General features: G+C 47.9%; 1 protein-coding gene across 2 annotated transcripts in view; it reads left to right on the top strand.

Annotated features, from left to right (window-relative positions):
• Positions 1-26,735, top strand: part of MOV10L1 (Mov10 like RNA helicase 1) — a 1,432,366-nt gene that overhangs the window by 1,184,296 nt on the left and 221,335 nt on the right. The window lies entirely within an intron of this gene.

Genomic DNA, 26,735 nt, shown 5'->3' with positions numbered 1-26,735 from the left:
GGTTCTCTATCTGGTGCCGAGCACAGAAGATCAACCCCCTACGGATTACGGCCCCTCAAGTTCTGCCGTACCTGCTATCGCTGGCAAAGGCTGGGCTAGCCCATGCCTCCATTAAGATTCATCTGGCAGCGATCTCCAGATATACCAGAACCACAGGACGGACGTCCCTGTGGTCCCATCGACTGGTAAAAGAGTTTATGAAAGGACTGTTCCGGTCGTTCCCGCCGGTGAAGGCCCCGGCCCCGGCGTGGGAACTTAACGTGGTGCTGACCAGGCTCATGGGGCCCCCATTCGAGCCGATGTACTCCGCACCTATGAAATTTGTGTCATGAAAGACGGCGTTCCTGGTGGCCATTACCTCCGCACGACGAGTGGGAGAGATCCAGGCCCTATCCTGCAAAGCACTGTACTTGACTTTCCATGCCTCGAGGGTGGTGCGTAGGACGCACCCCTACTTTATACCCAAGGTGCCGTCAGACTTCCATCTTAACGAGCCCTTGGTGTTACCTGTTTTCTTCCCATCTCCTTCGTCGCCGGCCGAGAGGACTTTGCACTCGCTGGATGTGGCTAGAGCGCTGAAGTTCTATGTGGGCCGCACGAAGAGTTTCCGGAGGACATCACAGCTGTTCGTGAACTTTGGACCTGTGAATCAAGGGAAGGCTCTCTCGAAGTCTTCTATTTCCAGATGGCTCTCCGGCTGCATCATGCACTGTCACTGGTTGGCTAACCGACCGCTGCCAGGCCGTCCGAGAGCCCATTCGACCAGAGCGATCGCTGCTACTACGGCCTTCTTGTCTGGTGTGCCCCTGCTGGACATCTGCAGGGCTGCTACGTTGAGGTCGACGCACACTTTCACGAGATTCTACTGCGTCGATCGGGATTCCAGGGAGGAGTCCAGGGTCGGCCAAGCAGTGCTGCGCAACCTGTTCGCTTAAGGTGAGCCTGGTGAGGAGGTAAGAGATGCTTAATGTTGAGTTTTTGTATTGCTTAATGTTGAGCCTTTTACCACCCCCGTGGTTGTGCATGGGTGCACTGCTATTTACTCTTATATTCATGAGCATGTGAATCCATGCCAGACCCCATGCTGGAGAAGGAACAAATTACTTACTTGTAACTGTTGTTCTCCAGCATGGGTCTGGCATGGATTCACATGCGAACCCTCCCGCCTACCCCTCTGCGGCTCTTCACTTGGTCATACTGCCACTTCACGTGCTACCAAATCTGAAGATGGCTGCCAGAGGCGGGGCTTAGGTAGAGGGCAGTCATTGGCTGTGGTCAGTATGACGCAGAGATCAGTGATTGGTTACTACTAGGAAAGACAAATCAGAAACGAAACTGATACTGATTTTTTCTTTACCGAGGATTCCCAGTCGGAAGACGGGGAATATTCATGAGCATGTGAATCCATGCCAGACCCATGCTGGAGAACAACAGTTACAGGTAAGTAACTTGTTCCATACTACACATCACGATAGGGATAGTGTTACGGACACGCCTTTGCCGACATCCCCTTTCGGTCCCCCAAAGACAAGATGCAATACTCCGTGGTTACCACTGGATGTCGGACCATAGGCACAGCATGTGAATCTAAGCAGATACAATCATCAGAAATGCTATTACGGTGGGTAATGCATGTCATGTTCTGACTGCATGGAATAGGTAAATATTAATTGTATAATTCCTGGTAAATATCCCGGTATGAAACGGGAGACTGTCACAAAGCATGATGAAAGGGTACCAACTTATGCTCACACATACCTTGGGTCAAGGACACATTGAATTTTTTTTAAAACTTTTTTTATTATTTTACCCAGCAACAATTACAATAAGAACAAAAAACAGGAAAAGAAACAAACAAGTAGAATACCCTCCCTACAACCGCCCCCCCTAGCTAACCCACACTGCATCCCAGTGCAAAGAGAAAAATACCCATCCGTGATTAAACAGTGCTCGCAAAGATTGCAGATATTACCAAACAAACATATATGAGTATAACTACACGTCACATGAAAACTACCACTACAACCTGGCCACCAATTGTCAATCACCAGCTTGAGGGTGGCTCTGGAGAAAGGAGCGGCTCACATATCTGGTCTCTCTTTGTTCACAAAGTCTCATAGTGTCCAACCACCTTGCAAGCTGGGGGGTTTAGGTCGACCCCATGCTGTAGCCACCAAATATCTAGCCAGCACAGTGCCATCCCCAGCAGTTTTTTCTCAGTACGAGAGCCACCCTCTTTGAGAACCAACAGCCATAACTCAGGTGTGCAACCTATGTTAGAATTCAACATTCCAGCCATTGCAACCCAATAAGCCTTGATACGAGGACACTCCCATGCAACATGATAGAAATCAGCGGGATTAATGCCACATCTCCTACAATTGGGAGACCTGTCTGGGAAGAATTTATGTAGGGTATAATGCGAATGATAAATTTGGAAATTTATAGTGAATCAGCGATCATTCATATTCATACGTTCGGGGCAGCGTGTCCAGGGATATCCTCGGGCGCTTCCCCGCCCAAACCAGCTTAGACATCATGCCACGTAACCAATGCCAATAATTTAAGAGGGGCCCACACAGGTACATTACCAAATATGTACAGGAGTTTAGGCAGTATTGCCATTTTAGCCAACTCCTCTCGCGCTGCTTCGGTAATCGGCAAACGTATCCATGTCTCAATTTTGTGTTCTATGGCCTCCAAAGGGGCAACATAATTGTCTTTGTACAGCCCCTCCCGAGTCGTAGATGCCAAAATGCCCAAATATCGTATCCTGTCGGGACACCATCGAAACCTGTTGCCCAAGTCATCCTGTTGCACAACCGGGGTAAGTGGCAGGATTTCAGATTTGTCCCAATTGATTTTAAGCCCAGAATGTTCCCCAAATCTGATCACTTCCTGCATCAAAGGATCTAAATTATGCCAAGGATGTTTGAAGTATAGGAGGATGTCATCTGCATACAGCGATATAATGGAGTGATGAGTCTGAACGCGAATCCCGCGATGCGCATGTAAATCCCAAACGTGGCATCCCAAGGGTTCCATTGCCAGCACAAAAAGTATAGAAGAGAAGGGGCACCCCTGACGCGCGCCCCGCGTGCGATGAATGTACTTTGAGATTGTCCCGTTGGTACATACGGCTGCCTGTGGAGCTGTGCACAATAGCCTAGCCTAACCCAACCAATATAGCGCAGCCCCAACCCGGACCGGTGAAGCACCTCAAATAAAAATGACCACTCGACAGAATCGAAGGCCTTTTCGGTGTCCAACGCGGCAACCGCGATGGGGATCTCAAGGTCAAAATTGTGTATAAGAGAGAATAGACGCCTAAGATTATTTTGAGTAGATCTGCCCGGGATGAAACCGGCCTGGTCAGGGAGGACCAACGAAGACGTGGGAGAGGAGTCGATTCGCAAGTATTTTTGCCAAAATTTGATTATCTGTGTTTATTAATGACAGGGGTCTATAAGAGGATAAAATACGGGGATCTCTGCCAGGCTTGAGAAGGCCTGTAACTAGGGCAGTTCTGGTGGACTCCGGTGAGAGCCCCCAGCCAATGCGCTATCGTACATGGCTGTCAGGTGGGGAAGCACCAGATCGGTGTACGTTTTATAAAACTCTACAGTAGTACCATCCATACCGGGGGCCTTCCCGCTAGGTAAGGATTTGATCGCAGAACGGATTTCATCTTCAGAAATGGTATCATTAAGAGCACTGCCTAACTCCTGATCTAGCCAACCCAGCACTACCTCATCTAGATATCGTACCAGCTCATCGTGCCCAGGTGTAGGTCGTGAAGTATAAAGCCGCTCGTAATAGTCCCTAAATGTGGTGTTGATTCCCAGTGAGTCCCTGACCAGTGTCCCATCAAGGTCCACAACCTCCGCTTCATTAGCCGTCGGGCGCTCCTTGCGGACGGCCCAGGCCAGCATTTTACTTGGTCAATCCCCCTCCCCATATCGCGCTGCCATTATCGGGTCCCCTATATATTGTCCCTCACTGTTAGCCTGCTGCAAAAGTTCTTCCCTTTGGGCCTGTAGTTCATGACGTAGTTCAGGCGTGTCTAATGCACCCTGCCTATTCTCCCTTTCTCGAATTCTTGTTTCAAGCTCACGCATGGATCGACGAATGGCCTTCAGGACCCCTCCCTCCCTCGAGATACAACATCCCCGTATATAGACCTTAGAGGTTTCCCAGACTATCCCGGGGTCAGAAACCGACCCGCAGTTTGCCTGAAAGAAAGTCTCATTATCCTGCTATAACCCAGAGCGGAACGACACATCATCAAGTGCAGCAGCCCTAAACCACCAACGGAGCGAGCCAGGGGATGCAAGGCCAATTGAAAGCGTGCCAATACTGGTGAGTGATCGGATAATGTCCGAGGCAATATGGACGTATCAGTAACCGCACGTAGCAAAGGGGCGGTGGCCATTATATAGTCAATTCTAGATGCACTACCATGTACATTCGAGAAGAATGTGTATTCCCTGGTGTGAATATGCCTGCTTCGCCAAACGTCAAACAAGCCGTGATATTGAGAAATGGTGGTCCAGGCCTTAACAGATTGCAGGGTGGACAGCTGAGCCGTAACCAACCTGTCTAACTCCAGCGTTGATTAAAGTCACCAACCCACACTATCTCATGATCAGGGAATCTATGTATATGTCAGACACACTGGTGAAAGAACTCCGGGGAATCCGTGTTCGGCGCATATATGTTCACCAGAAGGAGCTTAAAGCCTAATGACTCACCCGAGAGCATAAGGAATCTCCCCTCATCATCTTGAATCTTTTCAAGTAATTTATATTGTAGGGAGGTATGTATATAAATGGCCACTCCTCTGGAATGTGAGGAGAAAGAGGAGCCATATCCATCTATACCCCACCCAGGGAAACTGGGTAAGGGATTGCCACAGGCCAGGTGGGTCTCTTGAAGGCATAGCACATTCGCCCCATGGTTTATACTATAGCGTGCAATAAGGCGGGACTTCTTCTGATTGGTGAGGTGCCGTAGATTCCATGAGAGGATTGTCAAGCCTGTCCTGAGCTTCTTATTCAGCATCGGATTGGCAGTATCGCTGGTGGGAATGTAGCCACTGAACCCGGATGTAAATAAAGGAGTAAGACACAGTGGCAACGCGCACTGTTATATGCAAAGTAACGGTATAGACTGTGTGAGTCACTAGAGTGGAAACAATGCTCCTCCCCCTGCCCATCCCCTCCCACGCAAAGACCCAAGTACCCAGCAAAACTCCCAAACAACAGTGAACAGTCCCATCCGCACCCCTCCACCCATTCCCACCCACGCCAGAAACCATAACCTACCGGCATTCTACCCACCCCTCTCACCCTTCCCACTTCCCCCCTCATCCCATCCAATCTTCAACAATAACCAAACAAAACCGCAGTGTCTGTGGAAATTGGGGCTCTGAGGGCAGCTCCAGTGCCCCAAAAGGCAACGGCTCTGTAAACAAGCCTCCCTGTCCCCCGTTCCCCTGGCTCCACCACACAAACACAGGATAGCCAGTACTCCTCCCCCGGGCTCAGCATACTTCTGCCGCTGAATGTTTGTACCAGGTCAGGATGAGTTCGAGGAGGATCTCTCCGGGTCCACCAGATTCCTGGCAAATTGTTCTGCCGCCTCCGGGGTCGCAAAGAAAATTGCTGACCATTTATGTTGCACGCGTAGCTTGGCTGGGTACATCATGGAGTATCTAACTCCTTTACTCCGTAGGATGCTCTTGGCCGCCTGAAAGGACTTCCTTTGGTCTTGGACCGCCGGGCTGAAATCTGGAAATAGACAGATAATGGCGCCCTCCCACTTTAGCTCCGTCTTCTCTCTAGCTGCTCGTAATATGGCATCCCTGTCGCGGCAGCAGAAAATTCTTGCAATGATGAGGCGCCCGGGGGCGGTCTGGGCGCCAGAGAGCGATGTGCATGCTCTACCATAAACATGTTGGATAGCAGCGGGTTATCTAAAACGTTAACCAGGAGTCGTTCGACAAACTTCTCCATATTGACTGTGTGTTGATTCCGGAACACCCGTGATTCTAACGTTATTCCTCCTCGAGCGCCCTTCCAAATCTTCATTTTTAGACCCAATTTTCTTAACCAGTTGCTGAAGGTTAGCAACCTACCGCTGCAAAGATGTGACACTGTCCTCAGTAGATCCAATCCTCTGCTCCGCTTCCTGCATGCGTCCACAGTTTTTCTGTTTGCACAGCCGAGATGTCAACTTTATAGGTGAGAGCGTCAATTTTGACCCCAAGCGTATCCGTGCTCCCCTTCAATGCAAGCAGCGTGTGATTCAGAGCGGCTGTGTCCACTTGCTCCATCTCTGGCGCCCGCGTGGCGCCAGTCTGAGACTGCGCCTGATCAGTACGCGTAAATTGTTCCATCTTCGCCTGCTTCTTCTGATTACCCATATGGGCTCGATGGGGAAGAGAGACCAGGCCAGTCTCCTGCTAACACGCACCGCCAACTGACCACTCACCCCGCCAAGTCAGTCCAGCGCCCAACCTCTCAACACTGGGTCAAGTCCGAAGGGAGCTACATCCACACAGCCCTCCACACTCCAGCAGGGGTCCGATCGCAGATGTACTAGACCGCCTGGCAGCCCAGCTGGCACTCAAGGGATTTAGCAGTCGATGTTTATTCAGCAAGTACTCCGCACCTCTGGAGGAGATCCGGAAATCAAGGTCCAGCAACCAGCCCCCTCACAGCCACCCTTGCCACAGCCAAGTTATCTGGTGTTTCCTTAGGATAGTGCCGTAATTGCCGGTCCGGGGGCACCTATTAGACACCAGCACCCAGCTGCATTGTGTCCCACTTCACAGCACTGGCGCAAGACGTAACACAATGCCCTTAGTTGTATTCCGCTGTCAAGTGATTTGGCCACTCCAAGCCAGTTAGTTCAATATCCAAGATGATGCTCTGAGTGGGCACGGTAGAGTAAGCAGGAGGAGGCACCTGCCCCTATATCTGCGTCCCCTGACCCAGAGTCCAGAGCGCGCAGGAGAAACTATGGGACAGCCGCCCCCCGGCGCTCCCCACAGGGGGAGCCCACCTGCAAATACAAATAAGAGTGGGACCAGCCTCAAATCACTTGCCGCCAGGCCCAGGGAAGGAGGAAGGCGGGTGGGAGCAAAGGATACTTGCAGCAGGGCCACTCTCAGGACTCCGTCGCGTCGCAGACCTGTCGGGCACGCCAACCCGGAGGGTGCAACCACACGCTGCGCTGAACGACGCGGACGATTCAGCAAACTCAGCAGATCCCACGGGCACAATCACCAGGCAGACCCGTCCGCTCAGTGCCACCAACCCCCAGGCGGCCGATCGGAGCGGGCAGCACTGCAGCTTCCACAGCTACGCGACGCGCGGGCTGCTCCTCCCCCACTCTCCTCAGTCGAAGCAAGCGAAACGGGCCAAGTTAAAGACCTCCGGGGCAGCGGACCACAGCAGAAATTCTTCGGGGGGGGGCAGAATATACACCATTGCCCTCATGGGAGCCAGGGTGCCGAGGGCAGATAAGGCAGGATGTTTAGCAAGTTTTGTAGAAGCCGTCACCGGATCCTTTCAGGCAACGGCATCTTGGTCGGCTGCACAACAGCGCCATGGACACATTTTATGTTTGAACAGAATTAATGTTCTTTTGATCTTTGGGAAAATTCCAAACTTTAGGGCTCTGTCTACCGTGGACACAAACTGTTGTATTATTCATTTTAATTCAAAATCAGTGTTTGAACGTGTATTGTCTGAAAGGCAAAAACTTTGGAACTTTGGCTTTAATGTCGCTCCGGTAGATTTCACGGTAGTAAAAGAGCTTGAGATGATTAACAGTAATGGAAGAAGAGCTTACACGCTCGCGGATGAGGCAGGCTGGTTCATATCTGATTCTGAAAAAATTGATTGGCGCGCCGTCATTTCCGTCCTTGGCAGACAACAAATTGGTGACATTAGGTACCAGGGAAGCACAAATTCTGCTAGTATCGGGGGAGCTGGAAAGAGAATTGACCACACAAAAGCTTACTTTAGCAACATGGAATGTTATGTGCTTTGGAAAGTTGACGCATGATTTGAGCTTGATGGAAACTCTAAATGCTTATTCAATTGTATGCCTCCAAGAAACCTGTTCAATGGAAAATGTGGGATTTGGGGTTTGGGATGGTCATCTCACCTACCAACAGGATGCGTCCATATTAAATGAAGGACGTCCCTCTGGTGGTTTATGTATTGGTATTAAGCATGTGGTGGGCATAAAGGGAAGATTGATTTCAAGTGACTATAGGAGTGTGTTAGGGGTGGATTTAGAGTGTGAACTTAATTCAGTATGGTAACATATTCTTCTGGTCAATGTGTATTGACACCCTTCCCACTGTGAATTAGTCCTCATTTTGTGGATTCTAGAGAAGGTTCTGGTAGCATACAAAGTAGAATTTCCAAATTCCGAAATTATAATGGTGGAGCACTTTAATTCTCATTGTTTGCCATTCACTATGGTCCTGGATAGCGATTTGGACTTCACAAGTAAATATGCATTACTCCAAATTCGAACATGGAACACAATGGAAGGAATTTTGTGAAGGGTGGGGCCTACACATTCTTAATGGTCATGCCTCAGGAGATATACCCCCGAAGCCCACCTGGCATAGAAATGAGCTTCACTCATGGATAGACTATAAGCTAGTTTCAAAAGGTTCGCCCTTGGAATTGAATATGTTTGAAGTGGTTAACAATTCAGTTAGTTACCATGATTTAGGGATCTTCAACCTTAATATAAAGATAATCTTACTCAAAATAACAAGCTGTAAAAATATAGCTTTAAATTGCATAAAGAACAGAAAAGTTGGAACCAGAAAAGGTCACCGCACTGCCTAATAAAATTAAGGATTTGGGAGTAGAGACCTTCCCCATTTTTTTTATGGACAAGGTTTCCAAGTCTGTTTTGAACCGGGAAACTTGTCCTCGCTCAAACCATCCCCACGTTTATGTGAAGGATGTTCAAGTAAGGAAAAGTGAGATGCGTAGAAAGATTAGGGAAGTATACCTCTGCCTATCCTGTGAGAAAGAAAATATTTTAATTTGAAAAGAAAGCACGCCTATAAAAACTGGGTTAAAAGTCACTGGTACCTCTTGCTACAAAGAGATGGCGAATCAATGCTAGAGGCAGTTTTGCATAAAACCAGTAAAAATCTTTGGAATATCATCAATAAAAGAAATGGGAAGCGTGACTCGGAAATGATAAATCCTGTTCCGGAAGAGATTTGGAACAAATACTTCAGAGTTGTACAAAACGGTGAACTCCGAAACTATCAGTAGGGTTTGTAATGATCGTTGGGACGTGGATATTTCCATTGAACATTTAAGTGTAATTATTAAATCTGCGTCAAATTTACGTGCCCCTGGCCCTAATGGTTTGTGCAACTTGGTCCTGAAACAGGATCCTGCAGTATGGGTCTTGATGATGCACATTCTATTTCAAAATGTTCTAAATAACAAAACTATTCCTTCATCATGGCACACATCTATTTTTGTCCCACTTTTTAAGAAGGGGGGACGTCTTGATCCTTTGAGCTACTGACCGGTCGCTTTACTGGACGTTGAAAGTAAAATCTTTGATTGATGTGTCTTAAACAGCATGGCAGATTGGTGTAGCGACACAGGGCGATTGTCTAAGCTCCAGACTGGCTTTAGGAGGGTCACCGGAATGGCTGCCAGCAGCTTGCTTATCCAAACTGTAATCGATCACGCTAGTGTGGAGGGAAATTAACCTATATACGTGGCAAGTGTGGTTTTGAGCCTAGCGTTTGACAAAGTGGATAGAGCAAAGCTTAAGGCAAAACCTCTGAAATTGGGCCTCCCTGTAGACATCTTGGATATTCTGATTCAACTACACAGTGGCACTGTAAAGCTGAGGCTAAATTCCAATGGAGAGGTCTCTAAATCCATAAGAACAAATCGTGGTTTGAGGCGCGGGTGCATATTGGCCCCTTGCCTATACCTCGCAGATTTGGGTGAGTTCTTGAAGGAAACATTGTTTGTACCTCAGAGGGTAAATAGGAAATGTTGTTTTTGAATGGCTTACACGGATGATCTTTTGCTTATAGACAAGACACCGATAGGTCTGCAAAGACTACTGAACCGTTAACAAGAATATGTAAAAATGAATAGCCTGCTGGTGAATCCGAACAAATCCAGTATTTTGTGTTTTAAGGGAAGGAAACACAAACCTGTGCATTTTATGTGAGTAATGGGATCATCTGTATTGTTTGTTGTTCCCACTGTGAAATACTTCAGATTTGGACTTATTAGGCCAATAGAGTATAGGATTGGTAAGATGGCATTGTGCGCTAAAGGCAGACCGTATGCTGCCCAAATGTTTTATATTGGGAAAAAATACTGCTGTTTCACCTTGCAGCACTTGGTGCAGTTTTTCACGTTTTTTGTAATTTATTTTTTATTGTCTTATGTTATTAACTAACCTTTGGCAAAAGAGAATAAAACAGAATCACATTAAGGTACACATTTCAAACAACAATTCATACATAGTAAAATAAACATATTTATAGTCAGCTTAACACAAGTTAAAATTGTAGCAGAATTCATCAAGTTCATCAAATACTAACATTCCTGACATCAAAACAAAATTCAAGTTTCAAAGATCTTAAAAAATCAATAACCGAGATAACTACAGAAGTTGTACGCCCAGCTAAACAGAGGTGTCAAGAGTTCAAGCAGTCAGTGGCAGACAGCGAGGGAAAGCGCTAGAAAAACACCTTCCTTTTGCCACTCAGTGCTAGGCAGCCTGTGAAAAAGTGCTCCAGGATTTCATCCGAAGATGGAGATTTGCAAAAACAACATATCAAAGTAGAGGGAGTTATAACGAGACAAGATCTCCCTTGTTGGAATAAGATTCCAACACATGAACGTGCGGTAAAAATCTGAAGATGGCTGCCAGAGGCGGGGCTTAGGTAGAGGGCAGTCATTGGCTGTGGTCAGTATGACGCAGAGATCAGTGATTGGTTATTACTACGAAATACAGATCAGAAACGAAACTGATACTGGTTTTTTCTTTACCGAGGATTCCCAGCCTGACGACGGGGAATATTCATGAGCATGTGAATCCATGCCAGACCCATGCTGGAGAACAACAGTTACAGGTAAGTAACTTGTTCCTAGTCATCTAGTCCTGCCACGACAGCTCTCCTGAAAAAGGAAGAAAAGACCCTCGAATCATATAGCAAGAAGCTCTATTCAAATGCCGAGCTGCACCTCAGGTAGGCTAACGGAGACTCTATCCTCGCTGCGGCAAATCAACGCCTGTGGAGGGGGATCTCAGATGTTCTGCCTGACATCCCTAAGGATAAGCAAGCCTCTTTCAAAGCAGGCATAGCTGACGCCAAACTTAGGGCTCAGGCCATCATGGAGGCTTCTGTGGGACACATCAACACGGCTAACAGGGCAATCTGTCTGGCTGAAAGCTACCAGCTTCAATCCGGATGTGTAGGATTGAATCTTAGAACCTCTGTTCGAGGGGGTGATCTCTTCCACTCCTCCACTGATGAGGAGCTCGATAAGAAGTCGTCTCTGGCCATTCTTACCAAACCGGCACCTGAACCTTTCTCACAGACAGTCCCGCTCAGACAAGGGGCGTTCATTTGGCGTCTTCCATGGGTTCCAGGCCTGCAAAGCCAGACAGCCGGACAGGTCTCCCAGTAAGCACCAGAGAAAACACCACAAAGCATCTCATGAGGGTTCTTCCAGTCCCTCTCTTCTTCATCAGCGTCTGACCAGAAGAAACAATGATGCGTTTCAGCTCCACAGCACCCCAGTTGTGGGCAGACTGGCCCTGCACAGTCAGGCTTGGCGGGCGAAGTTTGTGGACGCTTGGGTCATCTCAGTGGTTTCCTGGGGCTTCCAGCTACATCTTCCTTCTCTGCCTCCATCTATCCCTCCCCTCCCACAGATCGGCACACCATCACTGCTGGCTCAGATTTGCTCTCTCGTAGAGAGCTAAGCGGTAGAGCAAGTCCACTCTTCCAGCAGGGGCGAGGCTTATACTCCTGCATCTTCGCTATTCAGAAGAACCACCAAACGGGCCTGCGTGTGGTTTTGTATCTGTCTTCCCTGAATCTTTACCTACCCTTGCAGAAGTTCAAGATGGTGACGCCAGCGCTCATTGCAGAGACATTGTGTGGGGGGGACTGGACCTGTTCCCTGGACCTGAGGACACATATCTCCACATTCGCATTGTGCAGCCTCACCAGGGTTTATAATGATAGCATCGAATGCAAAAGTGTTGAAAAAAATGCATCAAAAAATGCATTTTTTTCTTTTTTTTTTTACTGGGGGCCCCAACCCGTTTTTTTAACCATTTAAAAAAAAAATTAATTTGTATTTAATCTTTACAGATTTTTTAACAAAAAGAAGTAGAATTGGTATGACAGATTGTCCGGCCAATGTGCTTAAAAGGCAAAAGGTAAGGAGGGACCATTTGTTGGTGTCGATGGAGCCGTGTTTAAGATCTGCAAGCGGAGCATCATATTAAAGATGTGTTTCATGATGTTCGCTGTGGCTAGCTGCCATTTCTGTTTGTCGCCTCCTAGTAGTTTATTCCAACAGTTTTCCTCGACTTGCAGGGTAAAATTTGATAGGATATCTTTCAGATATATGGAGCGAATGTCTTGCGTCGCCAGGCAGGTCAAAAGAAGGTGTCGAATGGTTTCCTTTGCTGTAGAAGATTTACACATTCGGCAGCAATTGGTTGAAGATAATTGTCTGATAGCCAAGACTTCATTTGTTTCTACTAGGTTCAGGTGGATTTTAAGGAAATGGTTACGCGCTGACTTACTTGGAAAGAGTTTTAAGTAGGGTTGAACATGGTCCAGTTTCTTAAAAAACAGAGGAAGATGGCTGGTAAGTTTATATTTAGTTGCAGATTCAATGGTGTTAATCCAGTCCAACTCTCTGATCTTTTTGATTACTCTAACTGGATTCGTTATGAGCTCACCCGTGTTACATTCTACTGAGCTTAGGATGGACAGGTTCTTGATTTCCCATCTTGTCAACATTTGACAAGTTCCGAGCCGGATTTCCTCATTTACCAGGCGATACACATAGGGGGAGTCTTTCTGTATGCATTTCCGGTATAACAGGACACTTTTGCAGTCTATTCTTGATTCTAGAGATGAAAGGGTAAGTTCTCGTCTTATTAGAGTGATAGGTGTCGATTTTGGGAGGCCCAAAGTTGTTCTCCAAAAAATTGCTTCAGGTTTTTGCCACAATTCTAGTGGAATGTTAGGCATGGCGTCCGCACCGTAGACCAGGGAAGGAATGACCTTTTTATAGAAGTCTCTGACAGGGATAATCGAGAATCGGCCAAATTTAATGTCGATGGCTTTCCCTTGGGTTGCCAATTTTGTTGTTTTTGCACGTAGGGACTCTTGCATCACTTTTTCCTTGTGCGTGCGGTCTATTATGACCCCAAGGTAATTAAAGTGGCCACTCTCTCTATTTTGTCGAGCCCAAGTACAGAGGGATGCTGTCTCTTTTTTAATGTTTTTTCGATGACCATAATTTTTGTATTCGATTCATTAATTTCCAAGTTGTTTACTGCCATGTATTGCTGCAGGTTAGTAAGTTGGCGTTGTAGGCCTATTGGTGTATGATCCAGCAAAATTAGATCGTCTGCATAAAGTAGGCGGCTGATCTGGTCACCTCCAAGTTTAGGTGGAAAAGCTCATACTAAGATCTCAGTTTCTTGAAAGTCTCCTAGATAAGTCCAAAACAGGGCCGGGGCCAAAGGACAGCCCTGTTTTACGCCTCTGGCCGTGGTAATTTCCTCCAAAAGGGATCCTTGTTGATTTAGGCGGACCCTCATAGATGTATTTGAGTATAGGGCTTTGATGGGGTCAAATAGGTCAGGTGGACATTTCCATTGATTAAGTTTCTGCCACAGTCTGGAGCGATCCACTTTATCAAAAGCCTGGGTGAGGTCGACGAAGGTGATAAATAGGCGAGGTCTGCCTTCCAGGATTTTACCTTTGAGTGAGCCCAATATTCAGATGTTAGCATTTGTGCCTAGATTCTTTTTAAAACCAGTTTGCAGTTTGTCGTGGCAGGGTGCTTTGATTGCCCAGGAGATAAAGTGTTTTAGGAGAAGAGACCCAAGTAATTTACCTATGGAGTCAAGAAGGGCGATGGGGCGATAGTTGGCTGGGTCTGCTCTATTTTCTATTTTATAGATAGGGACTACGTTCGCACACGTCCATGATGAAGGGATGTTCTTAGTAGAGGAACAGCGGTTAAAGATTAGGCTCAGGAGAGATGCCCAGGCTTCTGGATGTGATTTGAAGTCGAAATTGGTAATTCCGTTGGGACCGGGGGCCCGCGATGGTTTCAATTTTTTGATGAGGTTGTGGATGTCATCAGCGTTGTGCAGACGGATCCAGGGAAGGTCACATGTCCCATAGGTGGCTCGATGATTGTGGGGCACTGAAATAGGGTTTTAAAATAAACCTCCCAGGCGGATTGACCGATTGCGTTTAGTTGGCATGGACGAGCACCTGGTGCTGTTGAGTGGAGGAGAGACCAAAAGTCTCTAGCGTGATTGCCGTTGATGGCCTTAAGAATGTCTTCGGTTTTGTTGGTAGAGTTTGTGACGGTAGCTTCTCAACCATAATTTGTAGGTTTTTACAGCTACATTTGTGATATCGGAGGACTGTTGGGAGTCTAGGTTCCGAGCCTGCCTTTTTACTTTTCTCAGGGCTCTTTTTTTCCGCGATTGCTTTGTCATAAATGTGTTTTTGGTCAATCGTAGTTGATCTTTTTTTCCCCTCTGGGACTCTAAAGATGGTCAATAATGACGTGTAGTCCACGTCCCTTCTGGGTTCTTGATTACTAAAGGCTTTATATGACACTGTTAGAGAGGATATGGCCCTTTCTGTCATCCCGAGTCTTGTTCCCTGCGACGTAACCTCTATGTTTGCATCCATAGAAACATTATTGGGTGAATTCGAGGTCCAAGTTGTTTCTAGCAGGTTATGATCACTTTCAGGTGCTCTAATCACCTTGTAAGAGGTGATATATGGGAGTAAGGAACGTGTCACAAAGATATAGTCGATTGTTGATTTTGAGTTTGCTCTTTCCCAAGTTGGTAATCTGTTTCGGTCGAGAAAGACTTGGTCTAGGTTAGCAAATGATCTAGATTTCATCAGATTTTGCCATTTAGTTGCCCTGTGGTCCGTTTGTAGTTTTTTTGGTTTGGTCGCGGTCGTTTCAATGGGAGTGTGGGAGTTGATGTTAAGATCTCCACATATAACTATGTGGTCCAGTTGGTAATTGGCTTGGGCCCAGTCAATTTCATGTTCAATCGTGCTGATGAAATTAGAAAGGACTAATGAGGCCGGTTTCCAATAGATTGTAATGATAATTATCTTCCTCGTCAATATTTTGTTCGTTTTTTTATCCCTAGTTAGCTAATTTAGTTTCACCATCAGCATGAAGGAATTTTCTTTCAGTTTTTGGATTTCGGTTAGGCCTCTTCCACTGCGTATTGCAATGAGGAGGCCCGCTGTTGGGCGACCTGTAGCTCCTTTTTTGGCCGCGACTATGTTGGTTTCGTAACCGTCAAGAATGGGAGGTTGAAGTAGCCATGTCTCTTGAAGACAAATTATATCGTACTTTTTTACCCATTAAAACCCATTATAATAAAAATAAAACGTTTACCTTTAAAAAAAATGCATTTTTTCAATGGTTTTGCATTCAATGTTTTTGCATTCGATGCTTTGTATTCAATGGAATCACTGGATACCCTCACCAGCCTTCCTCAGGTTCCGAATCATGGGCCTGCATTTTCAATACAAGGTTCTGCCTTTTGGGCTAAACTCAGCTGTGAGAGTCTTCACAAGGCTTATGAATGTGGTGCCGGCTCTCCTCAGGTCGGAGGGGTTTCACGTCTACCCGTATGTCGACAACTGGCTAGTCAATGGTACTTCTCCGGAGCAAGTTCGGGACTCGGTGGACAGGCTCATCTCTGCCTTTTTCGACCTGGGATTCTCGATCAACTACCAAAAGTCACAGCTCAGTCTCACATAGACGCTAGTGATTCTGGGCCTGCTGTGGGACACACAGCAGTAGAGAGTTTTCCCTATGGGTGACATGGTGACAGTGATTCGATTGGCAGTATCCTATTTCCGCAGCAGCTCAATCACCACAGCCTGGTGGTATCAACACCTTCTGGGCGTACTGGCAGCATGTCTCCTGCCGGTCCCATATACCATGCTCTGCATGAGGAGGCTCCAGTTGCATTTAGCAGATTCTTGGGATCAGGAATCTGGTCATCAGGGGGCTCCGGTCTCCATCCCACAACACCTGGACCACGACCTCAGATGGTGGAAACATGAAGAGAATATTTTGTTGGGCAGACGCTTCCATCCATCCCCCATAGAGTTCACCATTACCACGGATTCCTCACTCCATGGGTGAGAAGCCACCCTGGGAGCGCACTCGGTGCATGGCTCTGGACCCTGACTGACCGGCAGAATCACATTAACTGGTTGGAGCTTCTGGCTATACAGTTGGCACTCAGGTCTTTTCAGCCGACCATCAAATGCAGGTCGGTATGCATCCAGACTGACAACACGACCTGCATGTTCTATATAAACAAACAGGGGGGCAGAGATCCCTGCAACTGTGCGCGTTGACCCTGGAAATCTGGGAATGGGCTGTCAGCCAGGAAGTGTGGCTCTCTGCGGTCCACCTTCCGAAGGAGTCCAACCTGGAAGCAGACAGGCTCAGTCGCCTGGCCGCCGACAATTAGGAGTGGCAGCTGAATGGGAGGGTCCTCCAGGAAGTGTTCAGCAGATGGGGTCACCAAATAACTGCCTGTTTGCGACAGCACAAAATGGTACTTGCCAACAATTTGCGTCCTGGTGAGGCAGGGGATGCAACTCTCTAGGGGACGAACTCCAGATACCCTGGGATGTGATGTGGGCATATGCCTTTCCACCCACACTGCTCGTGCACAAGGTAGTGAGCAAGATCAGGAACTCTAGGAACCACAGGATTATCATCCTGGTCCCTCGCTGACGGTCGAGGCCCTGGTTTTCGGACATGGAACAGATGTTCCTTCAGCCGGAAATTCTACTCCCCCTTGGGAAGGACCCTCTACTAGCACAGCAGGGAGGTGCAGTGCTACACCCCTCTCCAGAGAGGCTAGCCCTAGTGGCCTGGTTCCTGAGCAGCTAACGCTCTAGAACCTTCAGTTGTCCAGCAACAATCTGGAGATCATTCAAAATGCCAGGAGTCAGGCTACATGCAAGCAGTACGAAAGTAAATGGACAAGATTCTGCATTTGGGCTAAGCAACACAGGGTGAACCCACTGACGTGCACCCTCACCAAGTCTTATCATTCTCGGCCTATCTCGCCAGTTCTGGCATCTAGGTTGATACCTTCACAAGGTACCTGGCCATTATCAGTGCGTATAGGAACTCTGACTCTGTTATCCTGTCTTCAGCCAATCCCGTAGTAAAGAAACACCTGACAGGGTTGACCGGGCTTTACACCCCGGTCAAGCGCCTGCATCCCGTTTGGGACCGGAATGTAGTACTAAGAGCTATAGAACACAAACCATTTGAACCCATGGCCACGCCAGACGTTAAGTTGGTCACTCTAAAGACAGCCCTTCTGGTTGGGCTTACGTCAGCTCACAGAGTAAGCGAGATCCAGACGCTAGTCGCCTCAGAGCCATACACTAGATTTCACAAAGACAAGCTTGTGCTCCGCATGCACCCGAAGTTTCTCCCGAAAGTAGTATCCTTCCATATCAATGAGGAGATTGTGCTCCCCCCCCTTCTTCCTGGACCCCAAGGAAGATGCAGAGAAGATGCTCAACTGCCTTGATGTTAGGAGGGCGTTGAAATTAAATTCTATCTGGACAGAACGTACGGTTCCGCAAGACTGGCGCTCTGTTTGTAACATTTGGAGGTTCAAGGCCTGGACAGCAGGCCTCCATAGCTTGATGGATGACGGCGGCGATCCAGGAGGCATACAAGGTGCAGCGTAAGGATCCGCCGCAGGGCATGCATGCTCATGCGGTAAGAGCTAAGGCGACTCGCATTCCAACGCCACATTCCCAGGCAGGTGATCAGCAGGGAAGCAACATGGGCCCCCTCTTCAGATTTTTGCAATCACTTCTGCTTGGATACCAGTGCCAAGGGAGATGCGGAATTCGGCCAAGCAGTGCTGCATGATCTATTTGCCTAGTGGCTCAAGCTCTCCTCCCCTGGATGCTGTGTCAGTTGTGTCAGCCGCCCATACAGGATGGAGGAAAGGGAACGGGACATAGGAGTAATTAAGTGTTACTCACCGACCGGAGTGACTAACGTACTCCTAGTCCATAGTCCCCTTTACTCCATAAGTCCCACCATCCATGCCCCTATAAGACCAAGTAGGGTTGTTAACGAGTAATACAGCCGACGCGTCTAAAGGGGACGGATGTGTGGCGCTGGTGGGCTGGGTTAAGGGAGCCCGCGCCCTAGTACATTTAAAGGGCAAATGTCTTTTTCTGGTGGAAAAAAGGATGGAGGAAAGGGGCGTATGGACTAGGAGTACAGTAGTCACTCCGGTGAGCAACACTTAATTTATCGCCACAAACTTTTCACCTTTCACTGGGGCTTTTTGAGTGGGATACTTTCTTTTGCCAGACCACTACGTTACTCAGTATTGCTGACTTTATAGCTATCATTACTTCAAGGTTCATTCGCGGGTCTGCCTTTCTTCATGTCTCACCCATACGCGTGCAGCCTTCAACTGTGCAATATAATGTTGCCACTTCAATCTTTCTTTGACACACAACGACCTCTCATGTTGCTTGCCAACTCACCGGCTGTGTGCGTTTCTCTCTTGTCTTTACTGTCTTCCAGTTTACGAGTTAAGGCTAGTACAACAGGCTCCACAACTCTGCTGTTTACCCGGGAGGGTTGCTGGGATCCTTGAAACACAATGCAGCCTTCTTATTTGGGACTCTGCCTTCTCCACATAGCTCTCACGGTCTTTTGGAGGCATTGACCTCCTGTACGGAACTCCTGAGTGTCTTCACCCCTGGCTCTCGTCCCTCGGTTTGTTGTTCTGCTCCAGTAGGTTCGCCTTTGTCCTGTAACTTCTGCCCGTACTCGTGTTGTACCTTGCTCAGCGTGTGTCTCTATGTTCCGCCTTTTATCTGTTTGAGGAGAGCTAATTGGTATCAGATGTATGCACAGAGTCAAGTGCCTGACTTTGCCTGACCCAATTAGCGGGACACGTCCAATGCAATGTGTAAGAGTTAGCATTCTTACTCTGTCGCCCTCTTCCTCAGCCCAGTGTTTGTGTGGAAAGGGGGGGGATTTGGAACATCAGAGAATCCTATCAAATAGGAGGGATCATGGGTACGGGAAAGGGAAGAATACAGCGTCTCACCATGGGCTATCTCACCCCCACTCCCTGAAAACCCCTCACCCAGGTGATCCTCCCGCACTGGTCCACCCCTAGGGTCTGGATCCAAAGGTGATGGCCATGCCCTGGCAAGCTGAGAGATCAATTCCAGAGACTAACAGGTGAGACACCCTCTGGTTTCTCACACCTCCCTCCTCAATTATGCACTTCAAATCTGTGTAGAAACAGACATCAGTTGTTGAACTCATGATTTTATGATAGAGTGTTAGGAACCTCGACTGTGCTCTACTCCTTAGGGAAAAAAGACCCAACTCATACTGCACAACAGCTTGTGGAACGCTATTTGCAACTTTAATGGTTCTCTTCCATAATTTCCTGTTCTGATCTTGATGGTCGTGCCGATTATTGAATACCTCCGTCCCCAAGTACCACACAGACAGAACGACCAAATACTGTATGTGCAATCTTTGAGGCCACAGGTGTAGTGGGCCGTCAACTGGAACCAGGAAACGCCGGAAGAACCCCTTTGACCGCTGTAAGGCAATAGACGGTTATCAAACTAATGCAATATGGACACAGCAATAAACAATTGATTGTAGCAAGGCTTACCTAGATGAGCTGTGGGCCAGGTTGTAATGCACTAGGGGCAACCAGCAGAGACAGTGGGCCGGGTTTCAGAGAGGCTAGGTTAGTAATTCCACACCTGGGCAGGTTGACAACAAGAGTCCAAAAGAGGAGTCCAAAAACACATAATGGGATCAAAACCCGTTCAAAGCACAAGGTCCAAGCAAAGGGATAGTCCATTTAAGCAATCCGTGAAGAAGGTGCAGGGTCCAATATCTTAAGAAGCAAGCAAGAAAAGTTCCAGGGCAAAGGTAACAGATGAAGCCAAGAAGAAGTAGAGTATCCAAAAACAGTCCGTGGTCGTAGAGCCAATGAATCCTTGAAGAAAACAATAACGCCAAACAGTCCTTACGAGAAGCAGCTGAGAAGCGCTGCCACCTTGGTTTTCGGCGCTTTTGACTGTTAGTTGTAGTCACATGATGCAAAAACGCGGCAGCGTGGGAATCACGTGATGGCAGAGGATGAACGTGATTGACAGCAGTTCACCTCACGTGACGCGTGAATCGCCGTGTTCCTCAGCGGTGCTGCAAGGCATACAAGAGGTTCCACGGGAGTTGCCAGGACAATGAAGGTCGGAAAACACCTGGAAAACCAGTCATCCTTCTCCAGTGTTGAGCAGAAGGTCGTTTTCTTGTGCCCCGATGTGCAGTGAGAAATGTGCCAGGTAAATGTGGGCTGATCGTGGGTTGCCTAGTGGATTGCCTAGTAATGGGCACACTGGGAGACATGACAGAGCCCTCCCCCAAGGGCCCACGACCCCGTGGGCAGGAAGGATGATCCCGATGGAAACTAGCTACCAGTCTAGGGGCATTAACATCCCGGGAAAAAACCCAAGAGCGCTCCTCAGGACCGTAACCCAACCAGTCCACAAGGTATTGCAGTCGACCCCGTCTAAGACGAGAGCCCAAAATGGCACTGACCTCAAAGACATCTGGAGAGGAGACCGAGACAGGGGCAGGAGGAGAGATGATACGTGTGGGGGGAATGCAAGGCTTGAGCAGGGAGACATGGAATACCGGATGTATACGCCATGTTGATGGAATCAAAAGACGTAGGGCCACAGGGTTTAGGACCTTGAGAACCTTGTACGGCCAACAAATCGAGGCAACAACTTCCGGCAACCAGGGATGTGCAGATGGCGGGTCGACAACCAGACACGGTCACCCACATGGTAATCAGGGGCTGCCACCCGTTTCCGGTCTGCCTTTGCCTTCATAGACACTTGGGCCTCACGTAAATGGAGAAGGGTCTGGTCATGAACCGAAACAAGATCGCGGGCGCAGGCCGTAGCAGCAGGGGCAGTAGAGGAGTCGAAATCAGGGAAAGGAAGGGTTCGGGGATGCTGGCCGTATAAAGCATAGAAAGGAGAAAAGCCTGTGGAGGAATGCTGAGAGTTATTGTATGCGAACTCAGCGAGGTGAAGAAGATTCAGCCAGGTATCTTGGAACTGAAGAGTCAGGCAGCGTAAGGATTGTTCTAGGGTCTGGTTCACTCTCTCCGTCTGCCCATCGGTCTCCGGGTGTTAAGCGGAGGAGTAGCGGGCGTCAATACCAAGGAGCTTAGTGAGGGCTTGCCAAAAACGTGAGGTGAATTGTGAGCCACAATCCGAAACCAGGACCTGTGGCAAACCAAAAAGACAAAACACTGATTTGAAGAATAATCGGGCCAATGTAGGGGCAGAGGGTATCCCTGTACAAGGAATAAAACGGGCCATTTTGGTGTATGAGTCAACGACTACCCAGATTGTGTCATAGCCCTGTCTGCGAGGTAGATCCGTGACTAGATCCATAGAAACAGTGTGCCAAGGTCTGGGGGGTAGAGGCAAAGGTTGGAGCAGACCTAGTGGTCGACCACGGCGTGTTTTGCACTGAGCACATATGGAGCAGGAGTTCACATAGCCTTCCACATCGCGCCGCTTCGATGGCCACCAGCACCAGCGCTTTAGTAGTTCCAGGGTATGTAACTGTCCAGGGTGACCATTGATGGCGGCATCGTGGGACCAAGCAAGCGCCTGATTGCGTACATCACTTGTAGGGAGAAAGAGTTTCCCGTGAATAAATGGTAACCCTTCCTGAAGTACCAAGTCCCAATCTGTCAATTCATTTGGATGTTGTAAAACACATTGCCTAATGATGGATAGCATGGGTAGGGATGGTGTGCATAAACAGACTACGTGACCCTTCCCTAATAGTGTTTCAGGATACAAAGACAGGAATTCCCCCGCAGGAGAACGAGAAAGAGCATCCGCCTTGCCGTGGGTAGTCCCCGGCCTATGTTTCACTACAAAATCATATGCAGCGAAGAAGAGATGCCAGCGTACCCGTCTACTATTTACACATTTAAGGGAGACCAGGTCTTGGAGGTTTTTGTGATCAGTGTACACTATGGTCTGATGTTTTGCCCCTATAAGGTGATGTCGCCATGTTTGCAAAGCTTCCTTAATGGCCAACAATTCTTTTTCAGTAACCGTGTAGTGATATTCGGAAGACGTAAGCTTCCTCGAGTGATAGGCTATGGGATGCAGTTGCCCCGTGGCTGAACAAGGTTGAGGGAGCACTGCGCCTAACGCAAAGGAGGAAGCGTCGGCCTCCAGGACAAATGGAAGATCCGGATCAGGGTGTTGAAGCACCGGGGCGGAAGTGAACCTGGACTTCAGGGCCTCAAAGGCCTTTTGATGCTCCGGTGTCCAACAGAACGGGGCAAGGGGGCTGGTCAAAGCGGTTAGCGGCGATAAAATGGAGGAAAACCCAGCGATAAAGCGCCGATAAAAATTGGCAAAACAAAGAAAAGATTGTAACTGTTTCAGGTTGGTCGGGGCAGCCAGTGTATGATAGCGCGGACTTTCGAGTTGTTCATGGATAGACCACCAGGAGTTATGTGAAAACCCAAAAAATCCACCTCTTTAGTGTGGAACTCACATTTTTCGGGTTTTGCGAATAAGGCATGATTTTTGAGGCGTGTTAATACTTCTTTAACATGGACGATATGTTCCTCCAAGGATGAGGAAAACACCAGAATGTCGTCCAAGTAAGCCACTACGTATATGTCAAGAATATCACTGAACACCTCGTTGACAAATCGTTGGAACGTAGCTGGGGCGTTACATAAGCCGAAGGCCATCACAGTATATTCAAACAAGCCCTGTTTGGAGCAGAATGCTGTTTTCCATTCGTCTCCCGGACGCATACGGACAAGGTTGTAAGCACCTCGGAGATCCAGTTTAGTAAAGATGGTTGCACGTGTCAGTTTATCTAGTAGTGGGGAGATCAATGGAATGGGATACCTATTCTTTATGGTAATAGCATTCAGTTTTCTGTAGCCCACACAAGGACGTAAGTCCCCTTCTTTTTTCGGTACGAAAAAGATGGGACTAGCAGCCGGAGAGCAGGAGGGTCGTATGTGGCCTAATCGTAAGGCTTGTTGGATGTACTCCATTAGAACCTGTTCCTCTGACTGAGATAGGGAATATATCCTGCCCCTTGGGATCACTGCATCAGGGACTAGATCAATGGGACAATCATAGGGTCTGTGTGGTGGTAACCCTTCTGCCGTGGCCTTGTCAAACACAGTCAGGAATTCATGATAAACCGTGGGGATACCAGCCATTACAGCCCCTATAGTATGTGTTGAGGGTACACTTTGCATTGTCTCCTCTAAATGGGAAGAGGCCATTGCCCCAAGAATACTGGCAGGGGAGGAGAGCATCTGAGATTCTATCAGGCAGAAGTGTTGACAAATATCAGATTCAAAGGTGACTTGACCCGTACCCCAATTAATTAGTGGGTTGTGTTGTTTCAACCAGGGAATGCCCAGAATGACACCGAATTGCGGGGTGGTGATAAGATCGAATGACATAGTTTCCTTATGGGTGTCTTGGATTATCAGTTCCATAGGAGCCGTTTGATGCATGATAGGACCGGAAGCAAGGGAGGTACCATCAACTGCTTGCACTGGTTCTGGGTGTTCCTTCTTAATCAAGATCGATCACTATGTGTAACTGGTGTGTAAGCTCCCTAGTAGGTTTCAATGAAGCTTGTACCACGATAGGTCTGATGGGACCGAAAACGGGTTCAGTGGGGGACATGGAGGTGCTCGCCCGTACCCCCGCTCTTAGACTTCTGAAAACCCTGATTCTTATTTCTTGAGCGTCGTGGACATTCTTTTACATAATGTCCGTTGATGCCACAGTAAAATCAAGAATTATCCGTTCTTCTGCGTTCCCGTTCAGCCTGAGTAATGGGACTCCGAACCCCACCGACTTGCATGGGTTCAGGGGTCGACAAAGTCGAGGATGTTTGATTTGAAAAACCAACCTGTGCCTTACGCTCAGATCGGCGTGCATCTACTTGCAGGGTTAGGTCTACCAACTCGGAAAAAACAGAGGGAAGGGCCGGGATCACTGAGAGGGCGTCTTTCATAGTATTACATAGCCCTTTGTAGTACACGATAGCTTTCTTTTCCTCCGGCCATGAGGTCTCTGCAGCAAGTTGGTTAAAACGTGTTATATATTCAATAAGTGTTTGTCTGCCTTGTGAGAGCTCTAGTAGTTCCAAGTCTCGGGATTGTGCTTTATACCTGGTATCGAATACCTTAGCCATTTCCGTTACTAGAAGATCGAAATCATATAATGCTGGATGGTTATTTTCCAGTAACGGGTTCGCCCAGGTAGCTGCCACGCCAGATAAATGGGAAAGAAGGAAGGCTGCCTTGGTGACGGAATCAGGAAAAGCCTGGGGTCGACATAGAAAATGTAGTTTACACTGGTTCAAGAATGTGCGGTATTTCCTTGGATCACCTTGGAATCGTTCTGAGGCAGCAAGGGGAAAGGAAGTAGGAAGTAGTACAGGAGTGGGAGTTGTGGGCGGAGCGGGTGGAGACTGGGCTTGAGGAGCGTCTTCAATATCGGCATCAGCCGGTAGAGGATGACGTGTACTTTGCAAGGTATTGAGACGGTGGTGGATTGCTGTTGTTGCGGTGACCATGTCGGTCCTAAGGGCCACAACTGCCTGCATTAAAGCGGTCACGGGTCCCTGGCGGAGGGATCCATAATCAGGGCGACCAAAAATGACTTCTCAGTCTGTTCTGATCTTGATGGTCGTGCCGATTATTGAATACCTCCGTCCCCAAGTACCACACAGACAGAACGACCAAATACTGTATGTGCAATCTTTGAGGCCACGGGTGTAGTGAGCCGTCAACTGGAACCAGGAAACGCCGGAAGAACCCCTTTGACCGCTGTAAGGCAATAGACGGTTATCAAACTAATGCAATATGGACACAGCAATAAAGAATTGATTGTAGCAAGGCTTACCTAGATGAGCTGTGGGCCAGGTTGTAATGCACTAGGGGCAACCAGCAGAGACAGTGGGCCGGGTTTCAGAGAGGCTAGGTTAGTAATTCCACACCTGGGCAGGTTGACAACAAGAGTCCAAAAGAGGAGTCCAAAAACACGTAATGGGATCAAAACCAGTTCAAAGCACTAGGTCCAAGCAAAGGGATAGTCCGTTTAAGCAATCCGTGAAGAAGGTGCAGGGTCCAATATCTTAAGAAGCAAGCAAGAAAAGTTCCAGGGCAAAGGTAACAGATGAAGCCAAGAAGAAGTAGAGTATCCAAAAACAGTCCGTGGTCGTAGAGCCAATGAATCCTTGAAGAAAACAATAACGCCAAACAGTCCTTACGAGAAGCAGCTGAGAAGCGCTGCCACCTTGGTTTTCGGCGCTTTTGACTGTTAGTTGTAGTCACATGATGCAAAAACGCGGCAGCGTGGAAATCATGTGATGGCAAAGGATGAACGTGATTGACAGCAGTTCACCTCACGTGACGCGTGAATCGCCGTGTTCCTCGGCGATGCTGCAAGGCATACGAGAGTTTCCACGGGAGTTGCCAGGACAATGAAGGTCGGAAAACACCTGGAAAACCAGTCATCCTTCTCCAGTGTTGAGCAGAAGGTCGTTTTCTTGTGCCCCGATGTGCAGTGAGAAATGTGCCAGGTAAATGTGGGCTGATCGTGGGTTGCCTAGTGGATTGCCTAGTAATGGGTACACTGGGAGACGTGACATTTCCGCTCAATAGCGGGAGCAAGTCGAGAGCCCAGCTAGGTAAAATTTCAATTCCATATAAGATCTTCGGGACGATCTTCACCTCATCATACTTGGTGCACATGTAAAGTGGTCTCTTCGTTACTATATGGCTTAGAAATAACTTGTATGGTTGAGAAATAGAAGCTAGGTAAATTGGAGGGAGTCATTTGGATGAAAGCACTGTTGTTACCAACTTGCGTGCCCATAACCATGCTTCGCTTTGAATTAGATTTGAACTCATTAGTCTCCTTGGTGCAATGGAAGCCTTTATTACTATATCAGAAACTATTTGTAAGCAACGCAAATACATTGTATGCACTTATCTGAAGGCAGATGGAGAGTTTGAGGGTGGAGCCCTTCTGCCTGTTCGGAGAGAATTGTCAACACTTCATGGAAAATTATGAGGTGTCTTTTGCGCTCCTGTTGACTAACCAGGATCAGGTGAAAATGGAAATTCCGGACCTTGATTGGATCCGGACTTGTGATGAGCGGAGCAAGTACAGGTAATTTAAGGCAATATGTGTAAAGATTTAAAAAAAGGGATCTCTTATAAATTATTTAAAATTGTCCGGACATTAGCTACAGAGAAACCCATTATGA

Source organism: Ambystoma mexicanum, chromosome 12 (genome assembly GCF_040938575.1).
Source record: "Ambystoma mexicanum isolate Mex_15411 chromosome 12, UKY_AmexF1_1, whole genome shotgun sequence".
NCBI classification, from domain to species: Eukaryota; Metazoa; Chordata; class Amphibia; order Caudata; family Ambystomatidae; genus Ambystoma; species Ambystoma mexicanum.
This window is presented reverse-complemented; position numbering and strand designations above follow the sequence as displayed.